Below are 16,346 nucleotides of genomic sequence, written 5' to 3'. Positions count from 1 at the left end.
CATATGTTCTTTTACTGAAGGAAAAGGTACAAGGTGTTGCAGCCTAAAGCTAGCAAGCTAACGCTCACTACACTAGCTAACGGCTTATGCTAACAGTTAGTGTTATTGGCAACAACAACAACAAAGAAAACTTTATTGCTGTCCATATTTGGTCATATAAATAATATCACTCTGAAATCTTTATATGTTAATGCCAGATATAAAAACGTAAGAGTTATATTTAGAAATCAAATAAACTAGCATGCTTTTTTTATTTCTGGTATTTGTATGAAAGCCACTTTTTAAAAAATTGCCACTACTTTTGTGTTAGTTTAAATTCTTCTGCTTTCTCCAAGAGTAACAAGCTGATTTAAATGCAAAGGACGCCATTTAAACAACCACTTTTTCTTAATTGTCAGATTTAATAAGGCAGTCTGCAAAACTTTTATTTGCACAAACTGAACAAATTATAATGATGCTTTTATCATCAATCTATTTTTCTTTACTTTGTAGACTTTGTTTGTTGTTAAATCTATCCAACATCATTTAATTAACGTCCCGTGTGTGTTGCTACTAATAGAAATCTAACTGATTGGCTGGAAGTGCAATCTACATCAGCAAGTTAAAAGATTTTTCTCCTGTCTGATTCATGATTAAATTACTTTTTATTTGAGAAGTTAGCAACGCTGCAACACCCACTGCACCACAGATGGAGGCTATCATCTGAAAACGCTTTAACCACACTCATATTGTCTTTCTTTGGTGTTCAGCAGCTGTTTTGTTCCACATGTTAAACCAACGAAATTAAAACTTCATGTGGGAATATCATCCTAGATCTGGTCATCGCGCTTACAGTTTTAGGAGGGAAACCCAGACTTCCTTCTCCTCTCTGGGGGATCCTGGTGTTTTCCAAGAACAGAAGTGTCTCCTTGCACTGGGACAACGTTGGAAAATCCCAAAGGGAGGTGCTAAGAGATATTCTGATCAGAGAGCTAAAAGGGAATCTTGTTGCAGCTGCTTGTAACCGAGATGTTTTCTCATTCATGATCTTGTGAGGGGTAGATTGTAGATGAATTTCGACTTTGATGATGCGACTCTCATCCCGGCCACTGCAGATCGCGGCGTTTCATGCCAAAAAGGGCAATAGCTTGGAGAAGCCAACAGACCTACAAAAGGTGCGATCCCAAGCTTGTGACAAGGGACAGCCAGGAAACAAGCCAACGTTTGCACTGGAATGCCGACACAGTCGCTGCTTTAGGCACACAGAAACTGCCACAAGCCGCCCAGGCAACCGATAAAGAGCCGGCCCCCCCTCATCCCAGCCAGGAAAAAAGCAGAACTCTAGATAAAAACGAAGAATCCAAGTCTAATTTTTTGCTCATACACTGCAAAAAACGGAACTTAAAATAAGTAAAATGTTCTTAAAAGAGTGTATTGTCCTTGATTTGAGCAGGTAAATAAGATGATTTGCCAATGGAATGAGAGTTTCTGCACTTAAAATAGGAACAACTCATCTTCATCATCTTATTTCAAGTGCAGGATGTCCAATTATCTTATTTTAGGGGTCAAATACTCATTCCATTGGCAAATAATCTTATTTACCTGCTCAAATCAAAGACAAATGCACTAACTTTAGAACATTTTACTTATTTTTAGATCCGTTTTTGCAGCGTAGAAGCACTCAGAAGCCCCGCTGTGGGTGTCGGTGCAGCAGCTGGCATAGCCCTGGGCTGAGGGACTCCTGCGGCTCCAAACGCTGTGCTTAGACGTCCCAAGGGAGGGGGGTGGGAACCGGTGGGAACGGCGTCTCTCGTTTCCAGTCCCAACGGTGAAGCTACGTCTAAACACTGGATTCAAAAGACCGGGTACATCCTCCAGGGTTCAATCACTTAAAGTGCAGGAAGTCAGTCTGAAGTTGCAGCAAACTTTGAGATAAAGCAGTCCACATGTATTCATACAGCTATTTTCACCAAAATTTTGGTCTTCACGTTGTGTCGCAGGCAAAACAAAAATGTCTCGTTTCCCTTCCTGCTCGTCTGTGGATCTCCTTTTAGATGCTGCACAGTTTGCATTTAGGTCCCGCTGTGGTTCAGCTGGGAGAAGGATAATGACGGGTGGCAGCTCCCTGCTCAGAGCTCCTGACCCCGCTGGTGGTGAGGGCGGCGCCATCCACCTGCAGCATCGTTCGACTTCGTCCACTATTCAGCACCGACAACCGCTTCAGATCACGCTGAGCGTACAAACCGGGAATATTTCTAGATATTTGAAAATCCAACATGACTGTTACGGGTTAAATGGGTTAAACGCTTCATTATGAGCCGCATGTCTCTCTGGGTGTGGAGGAGGCGGCAACATTCCCAACGAAGGCCTGAAATTTAAGTGTATTTTGACCCGAAAATCATTTATTCATTGAGATTACACATACATTTTACATGCATACATAAAAAACAATGTTATTCCCGTCCATTATTAATATAAGTCAGTTTGATTCTCTCCATATTTGCATAAACCTGCGGCTGGTTAAAAATCTTTCTACACCTCAAGTGTGTCCCCCAGCATGTTATATTTCCTTAATAGCATTTTTCCTTCATCTCATTTAAAGCCCGTTCTGGGTTTAACCGGGGGATCCACCAACGCCTCAGAGGAAGCGAGCCGGTAGCTGCCAAGGGTCAACACTGCAAAAACGGATCCAAAAATAAGTAAAATGTTCTTAAAGTTAGTGTATTTATCCTTGATTTGAGCCAGTAGATAAGATTATCTGCCAATGGAACGAGTATTTTTACCCCTAAAATAAGATAATTAGACATCCTGCACTTGAAATAAGATGATGGAGATAAATTGTTCCTATTTTAAGTGCAAAAATCTTATTCCATTATTTACCAGCTCAAATCAAGGACAAAAAACTGATTTTAAGAACATTTTACTTATTTCTAGTTCCATTTTTGCAGTGAAGTGGAGGCAAAGCGGGCCCTCACCTTCTCCTTTGGTTAACCTCAAAGCTTCCCCAGGCCAGTAGGAATGAATAGCACTTTCTGGTTCTGCCCCAGCTACCACTGCTAGTGAGACATGCCTGTAAAATCTCAAAAGGAAGCTATACAGGAAATGCCTTTCAACTACCTCTGCTGACTCTTGGAGCGCTCGAGCCTTGCCTTGTGGTGAAACTGTTTCTTCACTCGATGGATAGAAGGTGAAATCTCTTTACTGCAGAAGAAGCCTTGATGCATCTCTCTATCTCCTGCTATATTCTGCTATCACTAACCAGTCCTGTATGGATTTTGCACAGTTTGGCCAGGTATTGTAGGAGTCTGGGCTAAAAATGAATGAACCAAGCTGGGTTGACTAAATAAAACCTAGATTGGTGGAACCAGTTGGTTACGCTAGGCTGTTGTTGGGTCTGAAAAGGCTATGAAGAAAATCAGTTCAGATTGTGCAACATACCCAACACCCAAATGGGTACCGCTCGTCTTCTTTAACCCCCAGTCAGTCGAGGCAGATGAGCGTTCACACTGAGCCTGGTTCTGGTTCTGCTGGAGGTTTTCCTCCCTGTTAAAGGGGAGTTTTCCTCTCCACTGTCGCTTCATACATGCTCAGTATGAGGGATTGCTGCAAAGCCATCAACAATGCAGACGACTGTCCACTGTGGCTCTACGCTCTTTCAGGAGGAGTGAATGCTGCTTGGAGAGACTTGATGCAACCTGCTGGGTTTCCTTAGAGAGGAAACTTTCTGACCAACCTGGAGGATTTGATATAATTTGACGTTGTAAAGTGCTTTGAGATGACATGTGTCATGAATTGGTGCTATTTAAATAAAATTAAATTGAATTTAAACTTATTACCCAGAATCGTTGCAAATCAAATATATCTTGGCAGTTAATGAAAGTGTCATGATCCCCAGGTTTCTGGTTATTTTAAGGCTCCTGGGGATCAAGCAGTCTTGTTAGTATTTGCACCTCTTTAATATAGTTTATTTGTCTGTAGATTCTGCCCTTTTCTTCTTGTTTCATGTCACTAGTTAGTATCTTGTTCATTATGGCTTTAATCATTGTGTTCACCAACCAAATCTGTAATTTGACCTTATGTTTCTTTATTAAATAACATGCCTGTGCAAATTCTCAGTTACGCGGGTCATCGCAACAGCAAACAGGCTCAAATTGGAGGCAACCCTACTTTCGCTCAGTTCTTTCTGAAAATGTTTCAAAACCTTTCCAGGAGTCTCTGTCAATTCTGGTGGCTCGTACTCGAGCTAAAGTGCCTCCGATTAAAGCTTGTTTGCTGTTTATTAAAAAAAAAACATTCACTTCACCATGCTGCTTCCTCCCTCCTGCCCATCAACAAACACACCAAACGTGACAGGCTATTTCGTAATCCCATCCGGGCCTCATGTTTCAGCTATTTCCACCTTACAGTATATCGGCCCCCTAGGTAGACTTTGAGTAGGTAAGGGTCTTGAACAGAGATGGTCAAGTCCTCAATAGCCTGTGTCCTCTTGGGTTAATAGGTCCTTCTGTTTTAATACCTCGACTCAAATAAATGGTTCATTACCAGGCCTCTGCAGAAATGCAGAGGAGGCAATTAAGCCACTAGTTCAACTGTTTTAAATATATGTGACCCATCTAAGACATGCAGGGCACTAGCTCTAAAAGACTGGACACCCCTGGTTTTAAATATTTATTTCTGCACTTGAGGCAGACTTTGAGAATTAATTTGAACAGAACCGTTGATCTGAACACAATCCTCAGACGGCAGGGTGACAGCAGTAGACAAGGTTTGCCCAAAAATAGTGTATATCTATATATGGAGGCTATGATCCTTGCCACAGGCATTCAGCATTCAACTACCCAACCTCAGGACTTTTGTTGCATGTCTCCCCCCATTTCTCTCTGCCTGTTCCCTGTCTGACGATGTCGACAAAGGCCACTGGTTTCACAAAAAACAAAGTTTCACCCAAAGTCTCTGAACATTATTTGGTTGCTATGGTTGGTACACCTCTTTAATGTCACATAGGGTTGCAGACAGACTTTGACACCTTTTCTTTTTACAGAAAGGGACCTGAAGTTAAGCCATGCTGTTGGGAGATTGCAATGTACCCCTTTCCCTCCTGTTTCGACTACTGCCTTAGTCTTAATTGGTCTTATTCAACTATGTTTTCCTCAATGGAGGATAAGCTAGATATATTTACTTGCAACTCCACATGCTGCGTTTTGCCACACATGAATATTCACAAGGTAATTTTTCAGTTTGTTAATGAATTCATAAAAAAAGAAGAAAAAAACCTGTATAGCTACAGCAGCAGGTGAGAATCTTGCCCCGTGAAACCCTTACACCTGGCAGCCTGCCAGCTGGACCACCTGCGACTCTGCTTGCACATTAGATCAAGTCAAGGCGGAAAACTTTGCTCAGGATTTAATGATGCAGGGAAAAGTAATATTCATTCATCTCCCCTGGCCGAGTCACAGCAGGGATTCAAAGCGGAGACGTTGAGTGTAGCTGCCAAGGATTCTGGTTGCCATTGTGTTGGATCAAGTCACAATTTCTCTAAACGAAGGTGGAGAGCTGGAAAAAATAATAACACTGCAAAGAAAACAAAAGAAAGTTGGATGTGCGCAAGAAATATTTCTCATTCTTTCTCTTAGAACAACAATGACACATTCAGCGACACATGGACACTCAGAGAACAGAGAATCCCTCCTGTGTAGAAACTTTTCAAGCAAATCCAGGGCTGCTTGTTCAGCAATACTGGTGTTTTTATTGAAATAGTAAATCTATTTTCTGTCTATTTCTGATTCCATGGAAGATTTCTTCAATGGTTAAGACAGAAGCAAATCGATTACATTTTTTGTTTGAGAATTTGAACAGGAATATTTTGTTTGTGTACAGGATATACACAATTTTCTGGGGTTCTTACTAAAAAGGTTTGTTTGTTCCAGAATTGTATAAATATTAAACGTCTGTCTTGTTCATTGCAGTTTGCTGAGGTGAGCCACATAACTGTTGCTGTGCATTGGGTCTATTAATCAATAGCACCAATGCATTAGAACCTATTAGAGTGTTGTCTAGATGCATAAAACAAATCAATACATGTGCCATAATTTTCTTCAGCTGAATAAGAACAAAACCGAAGTAATCATTTTTGGTCCAAAGGAGGATCGATCAAGAGTTAGCACACAGTTTCAGTTACTACAGCTAGAAACCACAGATCAGAGCCAAAATCTCGGTGTTGTGATGGACTCAGACCTGAACCTTCAGAGGCGCATAAAGAGGGTAACTAAATCAGCCTTCTTTCACCTGAAGAACATTTACAGGATTAAAGGACTAATGTTGAAAAACTCGTCCAGGCATTTATTCTTAGTTAAACTGATCACTGCAATGGTGTCTTTACAGGTCTGCCTAAAAAGTCAATTACGTAGCTGCAGCTGATCCAGACCTCGCTGCCCGCATCCTCACTAAGACTAAGAAAGTAGAGAACATCCGCCCAGTTCTGAAGTCCTTCCACTAACTCCCTGTATCTCAGAGAATAGACTTTAAAATATTTCTGTTAGTCTATAAATCACTGAATGGCTTAGCATCTAAATGTATCAAAGACTTGTTATCAGTGTATCAACCCTCCAGACCACTAAGGTCTTCTGGCTCCAGCCTGCTCTGCAGAACCAGAAACAAACAGCAGTTAGATCCTATGCTCCACTTATCTGGTTAAATTAGTTTACTAAACTAAACTGTTTTACTGAAACATCATTAGTTTAAGTTTGTAGTCAGAATCATTAATATTTGCTTTTAGTTTTTTATTTGCTAAGTTTTTTGTTTAAATTTCCCTACATTGTGTTCCAACTGTTCTTTTACGTGCTTGTATTCTGTTTAATCATGTTAAGCACTTTGCATTTCCCTTGTACTGAAATGTTCTATACAATAAACTTGCCTCACCTAATGACAACAAAGTCAATAATCATTTTAATTGGACATTTTAATTTAGGTTCAGTCTTTTTAATACAGACTGCCCCCACAACGCTGGCAAATATAGACAATTGATGGAGTATTTTTTCCCCCACCAATTATGTTTTTCTTTTTTATTCTTTCAATGAAGTGTCAACCAATTTAGTCACAGTTCTTTTATTCACAGTCCTCACCATTCTAAATGTGTTTTTTAGTTTACATCCAATCTTTGTATGGAAAATGAAGCCACGGAAAAATATTTCCATTACAGTTTTAGTCAACAAAATCAATACTGCACAATATGATAAAAAAATATATGTCAGGCTCAGGAATCTTAAGATTGTGCATGCACTTACTCCAATTCTTCTTTATGCAGAATTACCTGGAATAACATATATGGATTTGCATTTCGTTCCAAAAACAATTCATGACCCTAAAATAACTAATACAATCTATAAAAAATAAATATATTCGCTAATGATGTGGTGTTATCTCTAAAAAACACAAATCCCTTTTTTCCAGACACAGTAACCCAAGTAAATAGGTTTTCTACTATTTCATTGTTGGGCATTAATATTTCTAACGTTCTAAGACTGAACAAGCTGTCACAATTAAATTACATCTCATTACTGAAAGCAATAGAAAATGACCTCAGTTTTGAAGAACTGTCCGTCTGTAGCTAATAGGTTTGTCTGGACTAAACACCATGTTACTTCTAAAAATAAACTGTATTATCTTTATGATCAAGGTTAAATGATCCCAGACTACTAGATTCTGCTTTTTTGTTAATTTCTCTTTTTTGGCTGTATCACAAATACTGGCTCTTGGGCTGGTTTATTGTGACGCAATGTGTGATTATCTTGCAATGTGCTATATAAACACACCTTTAAATATGTTTACTTTGCATAAAGTTAATCACACAATGAAGATAATCTTAACCATCCTTTTTTAGAGAAAAAGCTGCCCTATCACATTTAGGCAACCACCTTCTCCATAGGTGTGTCTGGAATGCCATGACCAGAAAAAAAATAAATAAATCATACTTCATCCCCTCAGGACAATTTTGTAAAAGAGACAATTAAAATACATAGGTGAAAGTGTAATAGTAAAATTTTCTGGTACACTGCCAATCATAACTTCCCAAATCTGAGTTTGTTTACCTAAATCACATGCACAACAACTATACAGGTCCATTTTAATTGACTAATTGATTAATTATGCATGTTCTGAGTTTGCAGTCTGTTAAAGAAACTAAAAATGTATTTTAAAGCACATTCATCGTATGTCCTTGTTAACTGTGCCAAGTATTTAAGGCTGCTGCTTTGTCTCCTTTTGGACAAAGATATGCTCGTGTTTGCCCACAGCCTAAAAAAAGAACTCCTTCTCCTGGTACTTCCTTTGACTCAAGTGTAAATACTGCTGTCGCATTTGTCAATCACACCGAATGTTCATTCAGGAGTGAAAAAAGATGTGTCATGTAATCAGAGCCAGAAACAAAGCCCATATTTATTCAGCAGGACAGCACCGGCACGCTGCACTATCAGCTCCTGCGTGATGGAAACCTGCCATCGGCAGATTGATTGTCCAATTACTTTCCCACTTTCTGCTTTCCGATGGGATCAGTTGAGCAAATGGCTGCAATACTTCATTTCAAATAGGAGTGCGGGACTGATGTATGCAAAGGAACTTTTGATATATTTCCAGTCTGGATGTAAAGGCAGTTTGGTGGGGACTCAGAATGGCTCCCAGCAGGAACCTGTGCTGCCTTTGGTCTGAAACCACTGTAGAGCTCTTTGTGGGAGGTCTGCCGCTATGTGTACGGAAATATCAGGAGCAGGTTTTTATTACACTGTGGATATTTTAACCTCCCATTTGCATACAGTGTTATTTTACAATTTTCATTTATTTGTTCCATTTTTATAACATATGTTTATTGTATTTGTGAATGAATGAAATAAATCCATCAAATCAATAGTAAAACAACTGCAGGAGGACAGTGAAGGCGATGAATGTAGCGTTGAGGAAATTACCCCCTACCTTTTCATGCTGAAATTCAATCAGTCAGGAGGAATGACCACATCAAGAGGAAAAAAAAAGGCTTTTCCTGAACAAAGCTTTTCTTCTCAGGCCGCAATTCAAGTTATGAATGACACTAATGGGGTCGGAGCTCTGACACGTTTGCCATTTCTGAAAAAAAATGTCCCCTGAGTTGCTGTATTTATTCATCAGTTTGAAATTTAGAAATGCCACTTTATGAATCAAGATTTGTTTCTAATGATTTTTATGAGTAATTTCTGTTTGTCTTGTGTATATGTAGACCTTTTTGTACTCACTGTTTTTATAATTCATGTAATGCCCAACCACAGCAGTGTTGTATAGTAATGAAGTAAAAATACTTCACCACTGTACTTAAGTATATTTTGGAGTACTTTATACTTTTCTCGAGTATAAAATTTTTTGATAACTTTTACTTTTACTTCACTATATTTCTGAACTTAATTGCATACTTTTACTCCAATACATTTTCAATGTTTGGTTTAGATACTCGTTACAAAAAGAGAGAGAGAGACTCAAGCACGCAATTGTTTTGACCCCACCTACTGATTGACTGCGACAAAGTGGGGACTTGCCTTGGCTTGTTCATCACCATCAACAGGTGGACAAGAAGCTGGTTCAGTGGTAAAGCAGGTTAAATTAACCTTGTGGTATAGGTAAAGCATCTAATAGCAGAGAGTCCTAATTTTACTAACTAACTAACTAAATGATAACCTGCAGGTGTATCTATTAGCAGGTTTACCACTTCCTGTAGGTTGGCTGGACCTGGTTTATCAATTAACCATGTTCTTAGTATACACCCCCTGGTCTACATTTTGCCTGCACTTGGTTGTGTACAATTTTAAAGTGCATAGTACTGACGTTACTTGAAGAAGGAAAACTGAAAGCTCACAAAAATGTTGTATTTTCTGTCTAAATTTGGTCTAAATTTCTCCTGTATTGGCTGTTTATATTAATTCAAGTGAATTTGACTTTTAAAGTTTACCAAAATCGAAAAAATGTCATTCAAACTGCATTTGCTTTGTTTTACTTTTTACTTATACTTTTTATTACATTACTTGAGTACATCTATTTTTACAGTAATTTTCATACTTAAGTACAAGATATTTCAGAGACTTTAAGACTTTTACTCAAGTAACATTTCAGTCAGTGACTTGGACTTTTACCAAAGTCATATTTTGGAGAGGTACCTATACTTTTACTTGACTCCGAGATTTCAGTACTTTATACAACACTAAACCACAGCGACAACATTCACACTAGATACAAAACTATTTTGCTTAAACAGGATCCTCTCCTCCCAGGGTTACATATGCCCCACATGACCCCCTTGCACGCTGCTTGTTCTGCTTCTATTTTGCTTTTAGTAAAACAGAACTTTATGATATGATTGTTGAAGGTAAGTGGAATAACCAATTCTCCGTGTTGACACCTACTTGTTATGGTGGGTGGGTTACATCAGAAAGAAAGTGAGCATTTTGTCTTCAAAGTTGATGTGTGGAGGCAGGAAAAATTGGCAAATGTTAAGATTTCAGTGAGTTTGATAAAGGTGAGTTTGATAAATCACATTGTGATTGCTGGAAGACCGGATCAGGGTATCCCCAAAGCAGTTGCTTTTGTGATTTTTTTTTTTTAATAACATTGATCCATGGAAGGAACAGTGGTAACTGGCGATAGGGTTACCAAGATTGTCTTACACAAATGAAGCTCAAAGGCTGGAAGTTGATGCAGGATGTTAAAACACAAGGCACTTTGTTGTGTCTGGTACAGCATAAAAACAGACCAGCCACAACTTGACCATGGAGCAGTGAAAGAATGTGCTCTGGTCTGGGGAACGACATTTTGTTTTACATCACATAGGAGGCAAGCTTTGTGTACCACTTTTCTGGAGAAGGCATAGGACAATTCTCTGGAGACCTTGGGGCTTTACATTTAGATGGATGTTACTTTGCTGAAGTATTGTTGCAGACCATGTATGAAGCGAACAGTATTCACTGATGGCTGTGAATTGTTTCAGCAAGATTATGTTCCCTGTTATGATGCAGAAATAGCTAATTATTTAAGGAGTACAACAAGGAGTTTAAAGTGGTGACATGGCCTCCAAATTCCCCCGATCTCAATCCAATCAAGCATCTGTGAGATGAGCTATTCAAAGAAATCTGATCCATGTCGGCCTGACCTTGCAACATCCTGGAAGTTAAAGATCTGATGAAACATTTTGGTGCCATATACCACAAAACACCTTCAGGGGTGTTTTTGTACTTCATCTTTTAATGGGTAAGAAATGTTTTGCCAAAAAAAGGGATGCGAAAACACTTTTAGGCTGGTGGCCTCATGGTTGTTCTTGAGAGGAAGTTAATTCTGGAGAGAAAAATCTATTCTAATAATGGCTTTTTGACCAGTTTACATCAGACCCCATACTTTCATTGAATAAGAACTGTATTTAAGTTTCAGGACTTTGTTCTAAATAATTTAGCTCCTCTGGCTGCCTGAGAGGGCTGCTGTCAGCACTGCCGAGCTACTTTGAAGCCTCTTATCAACACATGCAGCATCACCATCAGAATGATGGAGCGGCAGGGAGAGGAAGCCTTGGCGATGGGGGAGATATGGACTGATTTGTGAGACAGGCGAAGGGAAAAGGAGAGAGGGAGTGAGGCAGCAGTGCAGAAACACTGAACAAAGTTCGACATGTTTATTCATTCCGGTCGGTGTGTGCGTTTCTGCTGCTGACAGAGAACGAAGGGAGATAATGAGGTAATGGTGCTCAGCGAAGTGTGACGGGGGAGACGGCAGATATGAAGCGCGAGACAAACGACGGAGGACAAAGGCAGTTAATTGAGAGTTGCCATTTAGAGATGTAGAGCCATCAATGGGAAGGTGTGTGTGTGTGTGTGTGTGTGTATGTGTGATGGATTCAGACGTCTTCCTGGAGAGCATAAAACAGTATGTCAAGTTTACTGTCAGAAAAAAAAATATATGAACCGCATATACTGTAGCTCCAGTGATATATTTATTGACCAATGTGGTTTTAAGCTTCATTTAAAGAAAATTTACTACCCCACCTCCCACCCCAACTGGTGGCTGGTCAGGCCACAACCCGAAGCGGTGAAATTATTCCCAGATTTTGGTACCTTATAACCCGAAAATCCATGCCTTGCCTTTATGCAGTGTATTTTTTCCCTTTGTTATACTTTTGCTTTTTTTAGTTGTGCTGAAAATATGTTATTCTGCTGACAGTGACTCTCACCCGTCCTATCTGCTGATAGACACAACGTGCTCCATGACCTAGACCTCGGGTGATGGTTTAGAATTTGTTTCTCGCAAAATAACTGCAAGTTTTCTTATGGAACTCTACAAACAACTCAACTAGATTGAAACAAAAAGGTATGCGTTGGATTGATATGTAAAAATAAGGAGTATTACTAATATACTTTTTTTGGGAATAAACCAGTAGCTTGGGGACTCCTAGTGGTCACAGGGCTTTTGGGCATCATGTTTAAGACAAAGCAGATGCAATAAAATCTTCCAGATTCTGGGACAAAAGATTCTGGACAATGAAAACCAATTAAAAATAACCATAGCATAACTCCAAAACAAGTTGAGTAGGTCTTCTCGACGGGTTCTTCTTTGCCTGAACATTTTGTCTCTTCTCCAAGAGATTTCTTCAGATTGAGGAGTTGCAGATAAACTCAGCCTTATAGGCAATCCCTTCTGTGCTACCTTCACCACAGAAGAGCAACATCACCAGGCCAAGATTCAGTGGTTTACACTCATCTGCAGGCCAGCGGTCACCGCTGTCTAAGCGGAAAAATAAAATAATTATTTTTTGTGAAAAGAAACCCATCCAATTGCCCCCTTCTTACAATGCTGTTACCGTGAGTATGACTCAGTCTGCTGGGAACAAGAAAAAGGCCAACAGAGCACTAACGTTGTTAGGCAGATGGTCCGCTCTTGCATGTGAGCAACCAGTTTTGATTGTCACTGTCAAATTTATCGATTCACCATGCGAAAGTACTGCTTATACATTTTTTTTTTTCTTAGACTGAGGAAGTCTCCCAGAGAAGAGACAAACCGTTTCAACAAAGAAGAACCCTTCAGAGGACGTACTCAACTTTTCTTTTTCTGTCTGAATTATTGAGATGCATCAGGATACAGCATATCTCTTTTGGTCTTTTGTGCTACGGATTATAGCTCGCTGACTTTTTCTGGTTTATATGAAAACGTGATCTCCACCATATCAGATTGATTTTTGTGTGTCAAAGCTGTGTCCAGCTTAATATTTGTGAGAAAAAGCCGTATCATTAACTGTTACGTATTGGATTTCTGAAATATGCATTCGTTTGTTGTAACTATACATGTAAACCAGGCTGTTTCTAAACCATTTCTCCACACAGCGGCAGCCCACTGGCAGTCTAGAGCTTGGATGATGGCCGCCCTGTGTGGGGGAGGGGGGGGGGGGGGTGAGCAGTGCATACACAACTGTGATTGACACTGCTAACAGCCAATCAGAGCTAGACATTCATCCTGGATCTGATTGCTTGTTGCTAACTGGGAGTGTTGTATTTCAGCAAATGGCAGTAGGAGCATTGGGAGGAGCCAGAAAAGCTTAATTTTTTCCCCCCCACACATTATCTATATTATATTTTACTTTCAGGACAGAGTCAGTTTTAAATAATTATGTAAAAAATACATTTATAGAAAAGTTACTTACTGCAGCTTTATGGTGGTTATTTGGAGTGAAGCGAGGACTCCTAAAGACCTTTTTTGTCTCTGTGTTGACCCATCTTCAAGGGTGTAGTTTGTTGGAACAGCATCTTATCTGAAGCGGATAAGAAGCAGTTAGAAAAGCTCATCAGAAAGACCAGCTGTGCCTTTGGATGCCCCCTTGACCCAGTACAGCTCGTGAGATACAGAAGAAGAAGAACTCTGGCAAAAATAACATCACTTTTAGACAATGTCTCTCACCCCATGCTTCTGTGATAGACTGCTACATACTAGATGCACAAAGGAGCATCATCACAGATGCAGGAGCCATTTCTACTTCTTCTACATTACCCTTGTCATTTATGGTAAAATTGCTTGTACTGGTATAACGCTTTAACTAGGCAGACAACCCTAAAGCACTTTATACTACAATCAGTCATTCACCTATTCACACACACATTCACCCCCTGATACCTTATACATTTAATTAATCTAAATTTCCATTTTTAACAACTGTAGGTTTTTTTTCTTGTGTTGTAAATTTCCCTCTTACTGCCCAGGCTCCTATTCTTATTAATTATTTTCCCTTGTGTGAATCTGCATGTTCCATGTGCTTTTCACTTTGCTGCTGGTACACTTGAATTTTGTCTTTCCTAATCCAGCGCGTCCCGTAGCAGATAGACTTTGACTTCTAAAAAAGGATAAAACAGAGCAGCCTTGGAAAAACATGTTCAGCCTCCTGCTGTTTGACCCCACATTGAGACAGCTGACATGCCATTGGACAAACATCCAAAAATGCACCGGGATGTGGGAATTTAACACTGGTCCAAAACCCAAGTCATCAAATGAATAATGAGCTCGGGCTCGGGAGGAAATTAAAAGGGAGAGTAATAGAGTGCTCATGGACGAGGGAATATTTTGGGAGAATAAATATGAAGCTTTGGTTTTTGGGCCAGAATCCACCACATACCACGTTGGATCTAAATCTAACAGAATATTGGTGAATTGGCTCAAGCTAGCTGTGGCCAGAGGGCTTTCTCCTGAACATTTGCATGATCACATTTAGGGCTGTGAATTCAAACATATTGTAAAATTCTAAGTGAGTTGTCAGATTTTTTTTAAGTTAAGGCATGATGTCTAATGATCGTGCATTTTACATTTACATACATGTATTATTGCATAATAGCTCAAGATCTATGTATTAGGGATGCTTTCTTAAAATTAGACATGCCTGACTGTCAACATGGGAGGAGATCAACAAAAGCAACACAGTGACTGACATCAAATCCATCTTTAGCAAAAAAAAAAAAAAAGCAACTTTATTGAAATTCAAATTTGAAATAAAGAAGAAACAAAAATCAATGCTGGAAATTCAGAAAGTTACGGCACATCCAAATTGCTTTTAAAATCTGATACCTTTTGAGTGATTCCAAAATTTCTCAAAGCTCTCAAGTGACCTCAGCATCCTCAGCCCTCCTGTTTCCTCCCCTGCACGTTTTAATAAAGACTAATGTGTTTGCCGACATTAGCTCACTCTCATTACATTGATTAATGGCCTCCTTGCATTCGGTAAACAGTATGAGCAGTATTCCAATTTATTCAGGGAAATTAACCAATCATAATTAAATGCTCTGATCGTATTCTCTCACCTCTCAATGAACAGAGCCTTTTCACACAAGGGCCAAATGTGCCCTGATTAATTTTTTTCCTCATCGTCTGTCGCTACAGGGATGATGTAACCCTCGCTTTGTAAGGCGTAGCGTTCATGAAGGAACACAGCCCTCCATGTAATGGCTCGATTTTAATGGGTGTGTGGGAGCACACGCAGAGGACAGTTTTCTTCGGCGTATGCAGCTGACCTCTGGGAGACCTTCTTTCCTCGCTGGAAAGTCAAATTTCAGTTTTTCGCGGGTCAGATGTTGAAGAAAAAAAAAAAAAAAGGTGCCCTCAGTAAACAGAGTTGACCTTAAGTGGGTTCAGATGGAATCTGCAAAAGGGAGAAAAAAACTGTACCTTGAACTAAAGGATGAAAGGATTTGATTTGGGATTAGTTTTGGATGGACTGATAACCAGGGTTTTTTTTTTGTTACAAAAAAAAAGATGACTTTTCAAAACACAGTATGTGTTCAGATTGAAAGGATTAGGTCAAAGAAAGCAGCAGATGTTTGTGAAACTGAATCTGAAGTTGTTTCCATTCAGGTCTGATCACAACCAATGTCAGTCCAATGCAGTTGATTGCAGTTCAATCAATCCATTCAGATTTAAACGTTTAGCAAAATAAGACAAAATATGCAATACATACAAATCTATGGTATTAAGGCTGGACAATAACAAAGTCTACAAATACATAGAAATATGATTATATCTTGAAATCGTCCACCCATCAGTTCATTCATCCATCCAACAAGCAATTCCTACTATCCATCCATCTTTCTTCACTCATCCATCTGTCCATCAATCTACCTATCGCCATGTTTCCCAAAGCCATCCAATCAATGTCAACACAGTCTGTGGTTTTACAGGTACCACTGTTAAATTTCCTGTTGTTTTGCTGCAGGTTAGAGCATATTTCTGATTCACGCTGTGCAGTGAAGAAAGGCAGCACAGATAGCTCTGCACTTTCCAGGAAGGCAAATAAAAGTTTCTGACAGATAAATTGAAAAGGTCAACATTTCAGCTTT

General features: G+C 39.4%; 1 protein-coding gene across 2 annotated transcripts in view; it reads right to left on the bottom strand.

The window, feature by feature from the left end:
- Positions 1-16,346, bottom strand: part of LOC105918815 (neural cell adhesion molecule 2) — a 708,733-nt gene that overhangs the window by 360,556 nt on the left and 331,831 nt on the right. The window lies entirely within an intron of this gene.

The sequence above is a fragment of the Fundulus heteroclitus genome, chromosome 24 (assembly GCF_011125445.2).
Source record: "Fundulus heteroclitus isolate FHET01 chromosome 24, MU-UCD_Fhet_4.1, whole genome shotgun sequence".
Taxonomy (NCBI): Eukaryota; Metazoa; Chordata; class Actinopteri; order Cyprinodontiformes; family Fundulidae; genus Fundulus; species Fundulus heteroclitus.
Note: the sequence above shows the minus strand (reverse complement) of the source record. Positions and strands in the feature narration are given on the sequence as shown.